The 19301-nt window shown below is 36.8% G+C and overlaps 1 long non-coding RNA gene across 1 annotated transcript in view; it reads left to right on the top strand.

The window, feature by feature from the left end:
• LOC114056546 overlaps nt 1–7799 on the top strand; it is a 16782-nt gene extending 8983 nt beyond the window's left edge. Inside the window, exons 2-3 of the long non-coding RNA XR_003571029.1 lie at nt 5035–5157; nt 7754–7799. This is a non-coding gene — a long non-coding RNA (uncharacterized LOC114056546). The remainder of the gene's footprint in view (nt 1–5034; nt 5158–7753) is intronic.
• The last annotated feature ends 11502 nt before the right edge of the window (nt 7800–19301 follow it).

Here is a 19301-nt window from a genome sequence, read left to right as displayed (position 1 = left end):
TTTTTTTTTTTTTTTTTTTTTTTTTTTTTTTTTTTTTTTACAAAGAAAAGGAACAAGAAACAGTCTGCAACTTCTTCAAGAAAGCAAGGAACTGTACCCATCACTGCCTGATAATCATAGAATATCAGGTGTTAATTTTGTCTTGTCCAGCAACAAATTAACAAGTAGGAAGAGGCATAACGAAAAAATTTGCTTGGGAGGGAGTCATATTTCAATTGAGAGTTCTATATGCAACTCCTTTTTGTTAGAAATTGGAAGCGTAGGGTTCCTCAAATCAATCTATAGCTACTGAACACTCTGAACACTTGGCCTTCATAGCACTGATTGTGATAGAAATGAATTCAGATAAAGTAATCAGAATGCTTTTGGAGGAGACAGTCCAAGTGGCATTGGCACTGGAACTGACCTCAGCCCTGACCATTCTGGTATCTGTGAGGCCCTCTGCCTGTTGACATCCACTACTACAGCATGGATAACCTCATTTGCAGCCCCAGTGCTGGTTTCTATGCTGCATATTTTGAAACCACTTGCAGAAAATGCCCTTACCCCACTGGTAAGGGCATTTCACTGTGTATATTCATAGCAAGCTGTAAGGAGTAAGGATATACTTAAGGCTGAAGATGAAAGAAAAGTAATTAGAAAAGACTGCCTTGAATTAAAATTCTCTCAGTTGAGCAGAACGAGGTCTTTAGTACTGATTCCCACGAGGAAAAGCAAAAACCAAACACCTCATGTCACCTGAAAAGATATTTGGTCAGTACCAAAACCTGCATCAAGAATGTTACAGGCTTCATGTAACTTCTCAGTGATCTCTTCTAGCACTGATTCCTTTCTCCTGTCATAAAATGACCACAAAGTGGTCTGGAATCCTATTTAAATTTTGACCATACCTTGTAGCATTTACCCACATAGGGATATCCATATTCATAGGCAACTATGCAGTAAGGAACCAGGAAAGATTATGAAGCCTTTGATGTATCTGATTAGTTTCATTCTGCAAAGCGAGAAGTATTTTAATTTTTGTTGTTGATTTTACTTGAATTTTAGAATTTCTGTTCCAGAGTTAGCTGGGGCAAGGCCTTTGACAACTTGAGTACAAGAGCTTCTTCTCTTAACTCTTCAAAGGTTCCCTTAATGATAAAAGTAAGGCCAAGTACAAGAAAATACAAGTTCAGTGATCTTACGCTTTGTCCTTGCCTGTGGGATGTCTACAATGGCATCACTATCTTAAAGAAACACCTACCCTAATGCTCAACAGAAATAGAAAAATGTAATCGTGCTTCATTTTACAATTCATTGAATTATTATTGGAAACATGGAGGACCTGATAAGAAGTGGTCTTTTCACATACCTGTTCTTACTTCCAAATAGTTTAAATGAGAGTCAAAATCTCTTTTTAGTATCATCTATTTAGAGAAATGATAGGAAAAATCCTTCCCAATGACCAAAGACAAGAATATTTTTAAGGAAAAATCCCAAACGAAGTCACTATTTTCAACTCTGCAGTAGGAATTTTAAAAATTGGGATGGAAAATCAGCAGTTTTCTGGCAAATCTGTATTATCTATCATGTGCAGTTAAAACACCAGCTAGAGACGGAAATGAATCAGGCTATTGTGATTGAAAATAGATAAAAGGCTGGAAAGCAGGAGAGCTTTGTTCACAGCTGCCAGAGGACTACCTGAAAAAGTGGTGGTCTGTGATAGTAAAGAATGGAGACACCACTTTTTGAATAAAGATTACTTAGGGTTGCATTTCAGTCATTGTATTATAAAGTAGGAGAGGTTCATTGAGGTAACGTTTTTTTCCAGTGGTTAATAGGAGAAAAATATTCAGCTTAGATATCCCTAGCAGGCTTGCAACGTTTCTCATATATAGGTAATGTGGAGAGAATAATTGGAGGAGCTAAGCATTTTGGATATTTTTTAAAGAAGATTGCATATAATTAATTACCACAGTATTGCATGCATGAAGAAACAACTCTCTTAAAACTTCTGTGAAATTTGAGAGTGTTTCTGAGGCTTTTCTCTTTGAAAGAAGCTATTTTTCTAGCACAGTTATCTGCGTGGAATATGGAGAAAAAATATAAATTACACTAGAGAAGATCTTGGAGGAGGAACCTTGTTGGAATGTTTTCTTTTGAGACCTCTGTAAATAATCACTGTACTACTGAACTAAAAAAATGCTTGAATCTTTAAAGTCTGTATAAATGAGAATTGAATTTTTCTGCTGAGGAGACTATGGATGTGGACTCCAAAGTCTAGAATGTATTTCCTTGTTTTCTGTTGAACTGCCTTCACCCTCTGCAATGTGCTGATAGCACTATCTGTTTATCCACTATTTAGCTGTTTACCTTATTTACACTGCAAGTGCTTAAGATATCTGAATAAGCTCTTACAAGGTCTTGTTAAGGTGCCACACTTATTGAAGCTGTGATGCAACAAAAAATCCTGAATGCCCTGCAGTGTCAGTGACATTCAAAGATCTGTGTTACATGCAGACCAAGATGTATGTTGGCTGGCTTAGTGAACAATCTGAACAAAGAAAGACCGGAGAAAAGAGATTTTTCATAGGATTTTAGAAGTAGCTTAGTATAAGGCAGTTGGCCACATAGCTTAGAAAGGAACTGATGGTATACAGCAGGAGGACTTAATGAGGAAAGTGACAAGATTAGAAGGGTAGACGTTTTCTATTGGTGAGGGGAAAAGAGAACCAATGAGGGAAGTACTAGGAGGCAGGAATTAATGGGTGTATGCAAGCTAGAGACATAACCTGGAAACAAGGTGGTAATTTTATTTTGATGCCTTCCTAGCCCACTTATAGTTTGGAAGAGATGAAGGAGTGGAGCTGAGTGGAAACACAGACCTGTCTTTCTGTGCTTTATATCCTTACTTGTCAGAGCTATTGACCCCCAATTTGAACATCAAAGCCATAAAGAGACCCTGTGGCCTCTTCGAGGACGTTATCTGCTCCTCATCATATTTTTAACACACACTTTCACTTGAAGTGCATAGAGACATTGCTGCAGTCATCCTTGTCACACTTTCAGCACATAGCCAGATTATTGCCTGGCATTAGCAGATTGACAGACTCCAGGATCCTGGGAATGTTGCCCTTTGTGAATACATCAAAATCTTCATTATTTTTCTAGCAAAATACAAGGCACTGTGAACAGAATGCAATCCAAATTCTGAATGCTGTCTCTGTGACAGTAGCATGCACATCTCAGCGTCTGGTCTGTGAGAGATGTGCCAGATTCCAGGGCTCAGTCTGGAATGTGAATGTCTGGTCCCAGTCTAACCACAGAGTCCTGTGATTCTCTATAGGTAACTCCTGGTAACTGGCTGCTCATTTAGTAAGCATGTTCAGTAAAACTATCTTTTGCCAAACAAACTTTTTTCATACCTGCCCTTTGGCATTAGGGACAAATGCCTCTTGGTCTACTCTCTCCTATTCCTCTGTACTTAAGACTATAAGGGAAAAAAGCCCTATTCTTGATTTTTGCTCTTTCTTCTGTCTTTCTTTTCCTCATAGGAATCATCTCTTCCCCCGTGCTTTCTCTTTTACCTCATGGTAACTCATGGTTAAAACCCATGCTTTTGTTTCATAACAGAACAGACCTGTGGCATCTCAAAGCTGAAGCATTTTTTTCACTATTTCTGCCTGACTATGCTATAATGTAAAGTGTGACGAGGTGAGGAGGGCAGCTGTAACTGATGAAGGTCTGCAGGAGGGTTTTGGTGATGAGATGCACCTCTGGATGCAAGGTTGGATCCACAGCTATTGGGCAACATAGCAGTATTGCCCAGAGTAGAAGAATCACAGGTTGTGAAGGCAGAAGGCTCTCCAACATGTGGAATCCTATGAAACAGAAAGAGAGTGAAATGATTTGACCTGCAGCAAATTGATCCTGTAGAGTATAACTGTAGCAAGAAAAGAGCTTTGTAGGATGTTTAAAAGAAGAACAGAACATTTACTTCCTTAAAACCTCTGTGGGCTTATAGTGTCTCCAGTGTCCACAAACAGTGCAGCATGGGAAGGAAAGTAATCATGAAAGCTCAGATTGGTGCCTTGGTTATGACTCTAGCAGTGATCTTGAGAATATGGATCACACTCTGTCTTATTATTCATGTATTGAATGCCAAAGTGTGCTCAGTGTTCACTGGCCTCTGAAATTGTGATAACAGTTGGAAAAGGACATTGGGATGGGCTACATCACTTGGGATGTGGGCTAAGATATTTAGAGTGTGTTCTACTGCTTGTCTGGGGTAGATAGTCCTGTCTCTAGAGTATTTACGTCCTGACTATTTGTGGAAGCCTAGGAAATGTTTACCAAAAAATTAATAAGGATAACGGTTGTCTTCTTGCCACACCTTTTTCCTGTAGGCTCTAATTACATAATAGTAACTTGAATGCACCAGTGACTGTTCTGTGGTACTGACGGTGACTAGCATGAAAGGTCTTCAATGCTCTCGTCCTTCAAAACAGTGTGACTGCATGAAAACTTCTACCTGGGTTTTGCTAACTTTCCAATTGCACCTGGTTATATATAAAAGTACCAGTATATTCAACAGTTTTATTTTCTTTAAGCAGGAATCTGGTTACTGTAGTTTGACTAATCACCAGTTTTTTTCTGATTCATAGGACATGTTCATGTGTGTGTTCTTTAAATATAGAAGTACATGAAATTTTATAAATAATGAGACATTCAAATATTTTGTATGATTCTTTAGGCAAAATATTATAGCATTTTAAAATGAAAGAAATTATGAAGTTGCATAACTTGCATAAGGCCACACAGCAAGTCATTGGCATAGCTAATTATTGGTATATTTTTCTAACTGTTCTAACTGTTCAACTGTTCAACTTTCAACTGTTTCTATAATCTGCTACCTGTACAAACTTCTCACCTTAGCACATTCAAGTTTTTAGGCATAACATGTTCATTCGCTAACATATTTGTCTGCTGTAACCAGTCTGCTAAATCTGATTTTGTTTCTCTTCCATCAAATACTCATTGCATTTCTTGTTACAGAGTCTCACACTGGGGATATCTGGCAATCAGCTTACACATTCATTGGTTTGCATAAGGGGTGGAGACAGGATTGCACAGTGGCAGCAACTATGCAAACAACTCATTTCACTCTAGCTCCCCCAGGTAAGAGATTCTTTCAAAGGAGATCATTGAATTTACCTGTTTCATATTTCAGTCACCACTGTCTGATACCCAATTGCACATAAAGCATCTGGTGTAAGCAAAACTAATTTGGATCTTCTTTTGTAAAATGCAAGCTGGATTAAGGGATCAGGTAGCCTCTTTCCTTACAAGAATCACTAGAGGGAACCATACTGTGAAAAAGATAAAATAATTAGGACAGCAGAAAACAGGCAGCATGGATCTCAACTGCAAATGTTCCTGTGTAAACTCAGCCTGTAAAATTATATTAGTTTGCTTATCAAGCAAGCTTCTTTTCAAATTTAATAGCTACCTATATTACACTGACTGTACCGACACCTGTGACTGTTATATTTTAGATGTTTTCCAGCTCCTATGAACTTGAGTTCTTATCACATAGGCAAAAAGATTAATATTCCACAGCCTCTTTAGTGTTTGAAGTCATTCTGGGGGAAAAGGCAACATAAAGTAGTACTAGACTTTGTCAAATGCAGTATGTAGTGCTCACATTTATAGTAGAATAACACTACAAAAGTTACTAAAAGTAAAGCTACTGGCCGAAGTCTGAATTATATCACAAGGATTCCTAGGAACTATGCTATCCAGATAATTAAAAGAAAGCCACAAGAACATAGAGAAGTGTTAGATATTTTTCAATGAACTTATGCAACAGATTTTTATGTGTGATCACAAGATTGTACAGAAATCTACTGTGAATTTTTAAAAATAAGATTAATGCTTTTCCATGTTAGTAGCTACGACTGAAATGACACATCACACACAGTAATTTGTGTTTATTTTGTATATTTTTCAGAAGATTCTGTGGGTTTTTTCCCCTACACAGTCAGAATGCACCCAGCATGTTTTCAATCTCATGTCTGTATTAACACTGAAAAAATCAAACATATAAAGAAAATAAAATAGTTGCATTGAAAAGACTAGTCCTTATCCCTGTGTAAACAATTTTTCTTCAAAGAAAACCATAAAATGTTTTCATCACCATCTAACAACTCAGCTCACTACTACTAAATTAGAGTTTTTTGAAGAAATTTGTCCCGTTGTTTTTGTACCCTTTATAGTGCTTTACACATCTGCAAAATAGGGTCTAACTCCCCATATTTCTTAGTCCATTCCACAAGTTACGAAATCTGGTAAAAGAATAAGCAAATACTAAGGATTCTCTTATCCAGCTAAATCAATTTTTTTTTCTTTCTATATGGTATACTACTTATTTCCTTTACACCTTTGCCATCTTATAATTAAACTTACCTCAATCTTTATGAACATGAAACAAAATTACCATTTTCTGGAACAAATGTTAACACAATATTACAACGGACTGTTAATCTTCCTGTTCAGCCTTCAGAATTCCCTGTAGCCTCAGTTCCAACCACTGGTCTGAACTCGGAAACAGCAAAACTCCAGCTGAGTGTTCTGTTTCTCTTCCCTTTCAGGTAAGAGTAATTCCCTAATTTTAAATGTTCTTTTAAACATTTGATTATTTTGCGATCCTATGTGCCAACTTAGAATGTTTCTTACTTAGAAGTATTCTATAGAGTTTATAATAAATAAATAAATAAATGAAACCAGTGGAAAAGACACTTTTGCATTTTTATTTTGATTCTTGAAAGGGAATAAGACATAAATCTAGCAAGGGAAACTCATGGGATTACGCTGGTGATAATAAAATAAAGGTATATTTCAGAACTGATTTTTTACTATTCTCTGTATATTAGATGTTCAGACTCTCTCTGAGGAGGAAGAACTGTGGTTTTTTGCATGGGAAAGCTTACTAGATCTTGCAAGTGCTTTTATTGTTTGTGTATGTCACTTGTTGCAGAGGATAGAGTGAAGACGAAAGCTGTGGAAGTATCTGAATGTATTTTTATATTTGAGATTTTTCTTCAATTATCTGAAATGCCAAGGACCTGTCCTGAGGCTGAACAGCCTCTAAAAATGGACGCTCTGAAGAATTTAAAGAATATGTTCTCTTGAATATTGTAATAACTTCTGTTTACCACAAGGTGGTATAAAACTGTAGCCGTCTTCAGTACCAGTAAATTCTACCAGTAATGATCCATATTCCTAGTCTAGGTGTCATTTGCATTGTGTTTTGCTGTGCTGTACCTCCTTACTGTCAGTGTGGCTATTCAGCAAAACCAGGTAGCTCGCTGAGTTACCGTGCTACCAAGAAGTGGAGAAGCAACTGCACATTGCAAGGCGTGGCTTTCCACACATAACAGGCTTTGAACAGTATAGCTTTTCCCAGTCGCCCTCTGAGAAGACCCCTCTGGAAGACCACACACGTAGAATAGGTAAAGATTTGGGTCTGGATGAGTTAATGTAGTGTAAAAAATGACTGTTGCTGAATAATGCCACTATCAGGGAGCTAAAATGTGAGACTTAATAATTATATTGAACTTACTCCAACAGAAGATTCAGAATGCCTTTTATGTAGCTAAGAGAGACCAGAAAGTAAAGGTATAAAGGTAACAGTCTCTCTTAATCACCAGAAATATTTCCCCTGAATTGGTGTAAAATGAATTTTGACTTTTTTTTTTTCTTTTTCCTGTGTCAGAATCTGGTCCCACATCCTCTGCAGCTGCAGAAGAATTCAAACAGGCTTTTTTTTTTTTTTTTTTTTTTAAATCTCCTGTCATCTACAACAGCTGTAGATAGTTAGAGTAACACACCTGTTTTGGAGCAGATAAACTTAGTGTGCTTTTGATTTGTGTCTGTCAGGACAGACACTTGTGTTTGTGTGAGAAAAGCAGTTGCAGTGAAACTACAAGAGTAAAAGCAGAGATCAGAAGTGTGAAGATTGTGATTACAGCACAGTGTTTTGCTGAAATGAGGTTCTATGTGATCTTTTGTATTTCTCCTGCTGCACCATCTTTTGTCAAGGAAAGCTCATTCTAAACAAAAATCCCAAGTAAAAATTGGGAGCTGTATTTCATAGGCCAAAAGTAACCAATCACATCAGAGATGGTTGTTGCTTCTGTCATCATCTACTTGGCCATTGCTGTTACAGTTGTATAGTATTTAATATAAAATAATTTTCTACTATGGCACACTTAAGTATTAGCTGTTAGGTTGGGAATGGTTGTTTTGAGGAACACTAGGGTGAAATCCAGCTTCAGGAACTATTTCAAAAGAGAGAGAGATTTCCTAATGTAAAATAAATAATAAAGAGCCCTTGTGTTGAAAATTCCTGTCAGTATTCCTATTTCACCCATAGAAAAAGAATATTTTTTTTAAAAAATAAAATAATAAGAAATACTAGCAAATAAATTCTTTTACTTGTATACACAGTTTAAAAAATTGTATTTTTACAATAACACAATCCTATGAAGCAATTTTATTAAACATGTAATACAGATCTTAATATAGGCTTTGTTAAAATTCTCATTCATATTTTAGTTTTCACAAAAATTCAAAATTGGTTTACAATCTGTCTTTCTAAAGAAAAAAAGGATGACTATCTGAATGCCACAGTTCAAAGGCAATAGTGCCAGAACAACCTTTCACTATTCTTTTAAAATACTTTTTTTCTTTTTCAAAAAAATGTCCTATTATTATGATGATGTTCTAATATTCCTCTTCAGCCTGTAAAGTCACCCACATTTCTGGGTACTGTAGAGTACAAAATGACTGGCTACAAAATGTTGGGTTTTTTTGCAGAAACAAAAATCTATGGTCTCAGTAAAATGTGAGCCCGACAGAAAATACATCAGGAACTTCAGGGAATGTGAAACTATGACTGGCAAGCTGTCATTAAATATAGTCTTTAAGCAAACTTCATGTAAAAAGGCAAAGATTTAAAGCAGTAGCTGTGACTGAAGTTATTCTAGTTCTTAGAAGCCTGGGATTAAGAAGGGCAAGAAGAATATTGTTTGACAAGTGCAGTGCCCCATGGTAGCTGATATATCTGGCTCACCACTGAGCTAATGATGCTCTTTGTTGTCATTTCCTTTCTCAGTCATGTAGCAAGCCAGGACAGACTACAAGTAGTTTCTCTATAAATAAATCTACAGCCATAAGCACGCGGTCTTGTTTTGTAGCCTTCCTCACCTGGTGCTGTATGTGTCTTTTCCTTTAAAACAAGGAAATCAAAATTTCCTTTCACTTGAAGTCCTTTCAAGTAACTTGTTTTCTTGTGTTCTTTTTTTCCATGTGATACCATTGATCTCTCTGATTGAACTCCTGATTGCCTTTCTTTCTTTTCCCAAAAGGAATAGACAAATTGACTGAGGCATGGAATGTGGAAAAGGAGGCAGAAAAAAAATGCAATCATTTGGTTCAGATTCTTGTCAATGATCATAGAGCCAACCACTTTATTATATAGTCATAGTCTTCTTGAATAACTGTGGCAGTTCCTTCAATTTTTCTGTACAGTGTGAGTAATTATACTTCTTTTATAGCTCAAGGATACTGTGAAGGTAAATGCATTGAAAATTGAGAAGTATCCTGACACTATCTCCTATAAGAGAAACTAGATGAATTTCTGAGAAAGAGAGAGAAAAAATTGGAATTGACTCTTAAATTAGATTACTTTTAGAGGTTGCTGTTTTGTATCTATCTCAAATGCAGATTGAATATACTTTTAGGACTTCAACTGTCAAGATTCTTACAGCCTGTCTTAGCTCTTTTCTCCGTCACTGTGTTGGTTGCTGTAAATCTTATTCTTAGTGACATACCTTTCCACATGGAAAGTGGAACTTATCAGTCCTTACTGATAAGAGCAGCCATCAGGGATCTCTGACTCAGGAGACCAGGGTTTATGAATGTTGAGGGGAAGGCTTGGGTCAAGGAGGATTGGGTCAGAGAACACCAAAACAAACTCGACATCCACAAGTCCATGGACCCTGATGGGATGCTGAGAGACTTGGCAGACATCATAGCTGGGCCACTCATAATCCTCTTTAAAAGGTCATAGAGATCAGGAGAGGTGCCTGAGGAATGGAAGAGAGCAAATGTCACCCCAGTTTCACAAAGGGCAAGAAGGATGACCCAGAGAACTACTGACCAGTCGGCCTCACCTCAATCCCTGGAAAGGTGATTGAGTGCCTCATTGTGTAGGCCATCTACCCACACTGATGACAAGAAGGCAATCAGTAGTCAGCATGGATTCATTACAGGTAAATTGTGCTTGACCAACTTGGTTGCCTTCTATAATGAAACTACCTGGATGGATGAGAGGAAAGCAGTGGGTATTGTCTACCTCAAATTTAACACGGTTTTCAACACTGTCTCTCACAAGATCTTAATAAGAAAACTTGGGAAGTGTGAACTGGACGAGTAGACAGTGAAGTGGATTGAGAACTGGCTGAACCAGAGGGTTGTAATCAGTGGCACAGTGTCTAGTTGGAGGCCTGTCACTAGTGGTGTCCCCCAGGGTTCTATGCTGGGCCCAGTATTGTTTAACTTGTTCATCAATTACTTGGATGAAGGTGTAAATGCCTGCTCAGCAAGTTCACTGATGATACAAAACTGGAAGGAGTGGTCGATACTCCAGAGGGCTGTGCAGCCCTTCAGTGGGACATCAACAGGTCAGAGAGATGGCCAGAGAGGAACTTTTTGAAATTTGAAAAGGGCACGTGCAGGGTCTTCCACCTGGGGAAGAATAACACCCTGCACCAGGATAAGCTGGGGGTCAACCTGGTGGAAAGCAGTGTAGTGGAGAAGGACCCGGGGTCAACAAGCTGTCTGTGAGCCAACAGTGTGTCCCTGTGGCCAAGAAGGCCAGTGGTATCCTGGGGTGCATTAGGGAGAGCATTGCCAGCAGATTGAGGGAGGTGATCCTGCCGCTCTACTCAGCCCTGGTGAGGCCACACCTGGAGTGCTGTGTCCAGTTCTGGGCTCCTCAGTACCAGAGAGACATGGAGCTCCTGGAATGGGTCCAGTGGAGGGCTGTAATGTTTAGGGGACTGAAGCATCTCTTTTACAAGGAAAGGCTGGGGCAGCTGGGCCTGTTTATCCTGGAGAAGACTGAGAGGGCACCTCATCAATGTACATAAGTATCTGAAGGGAGAGTGTCAAGAGGATGGAGCCAGGCTCTGCTCGGTGCTCCCGACCACTAGGACAAAAGGCAATGGGCAGAAACTGATGCACAAGAAGTTCCATCTGAACATGAGGAAGAACTTCTTTACTGTGTGGGTGACCAAGCACTGGAACAGGTTGCCCAGAGTGGTGGTGGATCCTCGCTCAATGGAGATATGCAAGAACTGTCTGGACAAAACCCTGTGCCATTTGTTCTAGAATGACTGAGCTGGGAGGTTGGACCAGACGACCCACTGTGATCCCTTTCAGTGTCACCCATTCTGTGATTCTGTTATTTGACTTTATTTTTATGTTTTCATTTACATCAATTAAACTTAATTTTTAAAATATTGTTTTCCTTTTTTACCTTTTTTTTTTTTTTTTCCCCTCTGGTTTAATTTGCTCTGCTTTTTCTTTTTTTTTTTACTTTGATTTAGTTTTGTGTTTGAGGTTAGATTTTCTTTTACTTTGTTTTACTTTATGGGGTTTTGAGGTTATTTTATTTCTGTTTCATTTATTTCTTCTTCTACATTGGGGTCTTTTGGGGTTTTTTCTTTGTTCTTTTTTCTTTTGGTTTATTTTTTTTTGTTTGCTTTAGGATTTTTACTTTTTTGCTTAATAGCAGGTTTTTTCATTGTGGTCTTATGTTGGGACATATTTTTTTATGTGGGAGTTGTTGATTTGTTTTGTCTGGTTTATTTTGATTTACTGTTTGGATATTTTTATTTTTTTGTGTTGCTTTTAGCTTAATTTTATTTTTATTCATTTTACATGAAGATTTTTTATTTTATTTGGTGGGATTTTTATTTATTTTGAATTACTTCTGATCACTTTTATTTACTTTGGGGTTTATTTGTTGTTTGATATTACTTTGGCTGACTTGTTTTTACTTTTACTTTCTGTTAGGGTTTTACTTATTGGGAGTTTATATGTTTTACACTGGGTTTTATGTTGGGGTTAAATGTTGAATTTTATGTTGGGTTTTTATTTTTGTTTTGTTGTGGGGTTTTTATTTCCTTTGTGTTACATTGGGTGGTTTTTTTTCTTTTATTTTGTTTTACTTTGTAGTGTTTCTTTTTTTATTTGTATATGTTGTTTTACATCAGAGTTTTACATTGTATTTGGTGGGGGTTTTCAACTTTGGTTTACTTTGGTTTACTTCTTTATTATTATTATTGTTGTTGTACTTTGGCTTTTCTATTTTTCCATTTTATGTTATAGTCTTATCTTGGGGTTTTAGTTTTGAGGACTTTGTTTACTTTTGTTTTCTTTTGTTAATTTTCATTTTAGTTTGGTTTTATTTTTTCGGTTTTACTTTGATTCTGTTTTATTTTTCTTTGGTTTACTTTGAGTTTTAATTTACTTTTTAATTAACATTAAAATTTTACTTCTTATTTTACTTTAACTTTTAATTTTAATTTATTTTACTTGGTACTTTAATTTTTTATTTAACTGTATTTTACTTTCTCCTTTTGGCTGGTCCCCCTTGGGGAAAAACCTTCCCCACCTTTGGCTATGGGGCATAAGAGACCATCTTTGTGGGATGTGGGCAGCAGGGAATAACAGCCAAAATGGACCAGAGGAGGTCTGACAAGTGGTCATACTTAGTACTTCAGAGAGAGGAAAAAAAAATATTAATTGCAGTAGTAATACGAGGAGTAACATAACTGTACTGCAGTAAGTGGATCTCTTAATTACTGAGAGCTGCATAGTCCAGTATTTTATTTTGGATATGATTTTCAGTGGTTGTAACTCTTAGAAATCAAACCTTCTCCTTACAGAATACTCTGAGGTATTACTTCTTTTGGACATCCTCCATCTTCAAATTGCACTTTTACTATGTTATCCATATTGATAAGTGACCTATTGAAATTTGGACACTGAGATTCTTTCTGAGGTGGGAAGGATATAGAGTTTAGAGTCCTCTAAATAGCTGAACTAACTTTTCCCCCAAAACTTTCTAAATTCTGCACAGATAGAATGCAGGAGCTTGTGACCTACAGGTGAATATTTCATGATAATCTTCAAATTTTATCCAACCTAAACCATTCTGTGGTTCTATGATTCTAAGACCTGAATACTGTGAAAATCTTCATCAAAACAAGAGCTGTAGTGCTCACAGCCATTGCTGCTTCTGCTGTCATCATGGTCTTAAATTAGTTTCTAGCCAGTCTGCTTCACCTCATAATAGTGGTTACAGGACAAAAGACTGACTTGCATATCTGCAGCCGTAATTATTTAAGGATTGCCTGCTCTCCATATGTGAGTAGATATTTCTGTCTGAAAGATTGCCAGAGACATCTTTGGAAAATGTTGAAAGTTCATGAAAATGTCCATAAAAATTGGTAATATAGAAGTAAAAAGATTATTTTGTGGCATTCTTTCTACCTTGTGCGTGTACCTGTTTCTGTAAGGGTTTTATTCATAAACAGTCTGTGGTTGGACTTGAAACTCATATTTCGTTTTTGGTTCTAAATTGAAATTTGGATTTCTTTTTTATTTTTTAATTTCATAAAACTGCAACCCATTTTCAGTACAGACTATTACATACTTTAATATTCTTCAGAATAGCACTCCAGGGTCTTCTTTTGCATCACAGACACACAACAAGAGTGCCACAAATGAGGCATCGTTGACCAGGTTTTATGCTTTTCCTTGCCATTTTGCAAAAATGCTAAATTACTCAATGTTGTCTTGGCCTTCTCCATAAATGCTGACAGCCCACAATTTCCTCTTCCACTTTTTAAGTATCACATTTTTTACAGTGGTCTATAAACTACATCGTTAATCAGATAGTGTAAAATCCAATTAGAGACATTAGAATCCAGAAATACAAGTGTTAAGGAATTTATTTCTTGATTGACAAGAAAGCCAAATAGACTCATCTATTTAGAATCTTAGCAACAATTAGCTGCCTTAGTTTCATTTATTGTGACATAAAAAATCTGGTTTATTGAGAGCTCTATTGAATAAGATTTCTATGATATGCACCATGAGAAAATATCTTCAAACTAAAATGATTGTTTTGCTGTAATAAATTGAACCATATGTACACTATGTTATTCAATGCTTTTTCTTCAAGGCATAAATTGATATTAAAGAACATTTAAGTCATAACACATGGTTATCCAGGCATGAACGAGGCAATAACCCATATAAGTTGTCAAGGTGAAGCCAAAGCATTTATTAGAGGTTTGTGTTGTTTTTGAAAAGTGCACGGTTGGATAAACATGGATTAGTGCTATTATGCTGCTACGATGACTCAAGTGTGTTTTTACAGTGTCAGTAATTTTTATGTTTAAAAATCACTGGTGCAGTATATTAGCTATAATTTATGTTTATCATCTTGTGTACTCTAATAGGTTTCAACAAACCATTTAACACTTCAGCTTGTGCATATACATTACTTAATAGGTATTTATCTTAAAAAAGAGATACTTAAACGGGACTTTCAAGCCTTGCAACTGCATGCTAAGAGCAAATGCTGCAGTCAGGCACATTACCTTTTTTTTCCTCTGGTCTGCATTTAACTTTGAGGAGTGTGACCACACAATTTCTCTGTGCACTTTGTTCCTAAATTAAGCAAGAAAGATATATCATATCTAAACCCCGTCAGCCTGAATGACATCGAAGTCCCTGAGGTGAAGTGTCCGTCACACTTACTAAGTAGAGTGGATGTGATAAAGCCTACGCAGCTGAAAATGCCAATAACTTCCTGTCATCAGAGCTTGCCCTTTCAGGATAGCACAGGACTTTATCCTTTCCTGGTTAAAGGATGTTAGTGATAGTAGACTCTCTTAATTATATGACTTAAATTATTCTTTTTTTGGTATCTTGGCTTACTTATTTTTAAAAATCAGTTTCCCCTTCTCAAAACTCTCAACACTTTTTTGGGGGGGGCAACCTCATCTAGATGTAAAAGAGTTGGGGATGGCAAAAGAGAGAACTAGGCAAAAGCTCCCACTCATGGAGGGCCTTTGTGTGGCAGGGGATAAGTTTTTCATAATTTATGATAATATTGAATGCTTCAGACAACATGTTGCTTATTATATGGCTTGTGCTGATGGTGTCTTTCTGTTCTAGACAGTCTAGGTTTGAATGACTGGTGTTTAGGACTGTCACCAGAAGAGATTGATGGCAATTTAAGAATCATCACCTTGGTCTTTTTTGGGGCGGGAGAGAGTTCTCCTGCAGCTTTGTGAAGTTAGATATTAGTCAGTAATTTGCAAAAAATTTGTTTTGCTAAACAAATATTGATGTAAATTCTGTTTTCCAATCTCATAAAATGCCTGATTCCTTCACTCATGAGGTCATTTCAGAAGAAGAAAAGGAGTTGATGCAGAACCCTGAGATTATGGACATGCTGATCTGGTGCGTAATAGATTTTTTACAAAGAGGCTATCAATTCTCCTGACTCAGTCAAGCATATCTGTTGGCTGAGTTGGCAAATAGGGAGGATTTATTACTCACATGGGAATAATTGACCAAGATGGAGTACTTGGTATTGCAGAGTACTTTCTTTGAAGCAACCTGTTCTTAAGCATAATTAAAGAAATATGAATATACTTTAGAGAACATTACTAAGTACCTACAAACAGACAACTTACTCATCCAAATTTAATTTTTATAGAAGCACATTTACAAGATTTAGATTTCAATTGATACCTGTAATAGTTGTACTACATAGAAATGTCTCTTTTTAATATTCACCTATTTAATAATGCACTACTAAAAAGCCATGCCTTTCATTTTATTACACCTAAACTACACATGCCATTTTCAGTGCTTTAGAGTACACATTTACAACATTCTTGAGGAAATTGTACTGCTTGCCTCCATGTTGCATTGTGCCAAGGCACTGTGCAAGTTTATTCTGTTGACATTTTCAACAGTTTTGATGTTCTGTGCAGTAGGTGATGCTATGTATTCTATGTTTGATGTGTTTCCTGGAAGCATTACTTATTCATTTTGTTACAGTACTCCCTGCAGACTACATGGGAGTGTGGTCCCATTTTGCAAGGTACTGTACAAAAGCATCATGAAAGAGTGTTTCTGCCCCAGGGAACTTAGAGTTTTACTATTACATATTTAGAAAGAATTGAAAGCTTGATGTTTTCCCTAGTAAACAAGGACAAGGCAGTCAGAACTTCATTTTTGTGGAAGTCTTTACTATGTTTTATATGTTTCAGTGGTCTCCAGTTTAAGAAAAAGTGTTTTCACTTATCACAACAGAAGAAAGAGACTTTAGAGAAAAACTGGCGCTACCATTCTCTTGCTGACATGTCTTTTCACTTTCCACAGCAAAAGTCTTGCAACCTTCCTCAGGAAAAGAACGCACATACCCACTAGTACCGCTGTCTCATCTGTAAGACCTTTCAGAGCTGCTTTTAATCCTGTGTGCAAACATTCTGAGGTTTTCCTGTGAGCAAGGATGCTGTGAAGTCCAGCTGCTGCCCATGAGATGAACAGACATAAGCTAAAAGGCTAAGCTGCAATGATGCCACTCGGGCAGAGTCATCACTGGCCCAAGTGGGGCAGATCCTGGTGCAATGGCAAGTGGGGTCACTCATCAACCCAGATTATCAGGCAAACTGATAATCAAATGTATTCATCAAGTTCACTGCTATTGCCAAATCTTAGAATTATATAAGGTGTTAGAAAATACCTTCTTTTTTCTTCTCTATTGATGGTAATGGCTGCTGCCAGTGGCTACATTGTCAGGGGGATTTTTTTACTCACTCTTGTGGAAGCTCTTCCTATTTTTCTGACCATGTTGGCAGCCATAGGAACAATGGAGAAAGACATCATGGCTTCTGTTATTGTGCACTGAAGACCTCTGTTGATACTATATTCCATAGCTCCTTATATGTCTACCTCAGAAAACTGTCCTCTATCAGTCCCAGTGACTGTTTAAGGTAGCATCTGGAAGAGAAAAATTCAGTGTCTATAGAACAAAACACATAAAGTTGGAAGTCATGGAGAAATGTATGAAGAGACAAGGCAACAATGTCAGTTTATTTTTTTATTACTTACTGGAAATGCCTTTCACTTTGTCAAGGTACCCAAATAGAGTTAGGTTTCAAACAGATTGTTAAAAGCCTCTACATCTAAAGGTTCTGTCCAGTCATAACTCCCTGATTCAGGAAGGATGTTGAGAAATTAGAGGAGAGTCAGCAGAGGCCTCTTAATATTGTTAGGGTTCTCATGTACATGACCTATTGGGAGAGGCTGAGGGTGCTGGCTTTATTTATTCTGGTGAAGTGGGTGCTAAAGAGACATCTAGCTGAAGCCTACAGCTACTTGAACAGAATGATAGGGATTATGGAGCCATTCTCGGTACTGAAAATTATATAGCAAGGAGAAAGAGTCATGTGTTGCGTTTTGGAAAGTTCTGTCTGAACAGGAGGAAAATCTCTCAGTGAGTGGTATGGATCAAACATGGTTTCCCAAAAACGATGCGATTTTCATCCTTGGAGGTTTCCAGGACAGAGAGGTAAAAAAATGGCTGGCCTGATCAAGTGTTGGAACAATCCTATTGAGAGTGGAATCTTATACAAGATGAAATCCAGGTGCTTCCAGACAGCATTTGGTAATCAGTGAAATATAGTCATCCAGTTTTCAGAGGGATTTTTTTTTGTTGTGGTTTCCCATGAGAGATTTATTCTTCGTCATTTTAAAATTGTTTACTGTGACAAAGTGACAGTTCTCTGCCTAGGTTTCCTCTTGTCCAAGTTTGAAATAAATCCACTTTAGTGTTCCTTATCCTCAAGATACCTACCACATGGGTTAAACTATATTTGCCTTACAAACATTCTTTCTCATCTTTCCCTTTCCTCATGGGAAAAGAGTGTTTCCAATTGCTGACGAAAGCATGAAAGAGCTAGAAGCAAAACCTTCTTTGTAGAGAGGTTTTTCAGGTAGAAAGCTCACTAGGATATTGGAGGGTGCTTTTTGCTGACAATTTTTTTAGTGCTGTGCCTGTAAAATTGGAGACAGTGTATCTTCACAGTAAAAACTGTAGGCCCTGGTAAGCCTAAATCTACAGCAGAAGTAATTTGGTCAGACTGGTAGAATTGTAAGTGTAAAACCTGCCTGAAAGGCATAGCGAGCATGGTTCTTTTGAGTATCTGGAATTACTTTTTCTCTATGCCATCTCTTTTAATTTTCTTTAAGACTTGAGAGAAATTCAAGTTGGTTTAGTTTGTGTGTTTAAAATTATGGTAATCTTCTAGTGCACAGGAAGCTTAATGTTATTAAAGCTAGAGGGGCTGTAGGTGGAAGCAGGATAACCAAGAGCTTGATGTAAGCCCTATTCTTAGTCAATGAAGATTAGCTTTAATGGCTTTTCATATCACTGCTGACATTTTTATAAGTTGATGAGCTAAAAATATGGAAAAGAGTGTAAACATTACATTGAAATGTTGAAATTATAATGTTTAATTGAAAAAAATCAAACCTACAAAAGATTTTGGAAATATATTGGTGTATATACTTAGATATATATATTTAATTTTTTTTTTCCTGGTCAGATAGGTACATTTGCATTACTTTTGTGTGAGAAAAGGGTTTTATCAAATTTAATCAGAAGTTTTAGATTGTTTATTTGCTACTATCAATTATGAAAATGTACAGAAGTTCTTACAGAAACAAAAGAATGGATGCATATTCCTTCAGTAAGGTCTTCTTTCTCTATGTTGCAAGAAATACAGACCATGCTGAATTCTGTTTTGATACTGCCCTTGGTAAAACTCTTTTTGCATTATGGATGAAGAGGCACAACAGTTTTCTTAGGAGTAAATTGTTCAAAAGAAGAAATATACCTTTGTCTCTTTAAATACATACATTTACAAATAAGAAACATATATACATATATACACATATAAATAATGTCTATGTAAAGTGAAAATCTTCCAATCTCATTCATTTTTTTATATAGTTTATCTGATGACTACTTAAAAATAAATCTTTACTTATACACAGAGTGTGAATATAACTCTGATATTGATGTAGACTATCTTCCATACGAAGTGAAGATGATACTAATAGTAAAGGGAACAGAATACTCTATAACTTACCCTTCCCATCTC

The sequence above is a fragment of the Empidonax traillii genome, unplaced genomic scaffold (assembly GCF_003031625.1).
Source record: "Empidonax traillii isolate 1590-97213 ecotype Southwest subspecies unplaced genomic scaffold, ASM303162v1 scaffold96:size1206935, whole genome shotgun sequence".
Lineage (NCBI taxonomy): Eukaryota > Metazoa > Chordata > Aves > Passeriformes > Tyrannidae > Empidonax > Empidonax traillii.
Note: the sequence above shows the minus strand (reverse complement) of the source record. Positions and strands in the feature narration are given on the sequence as shown.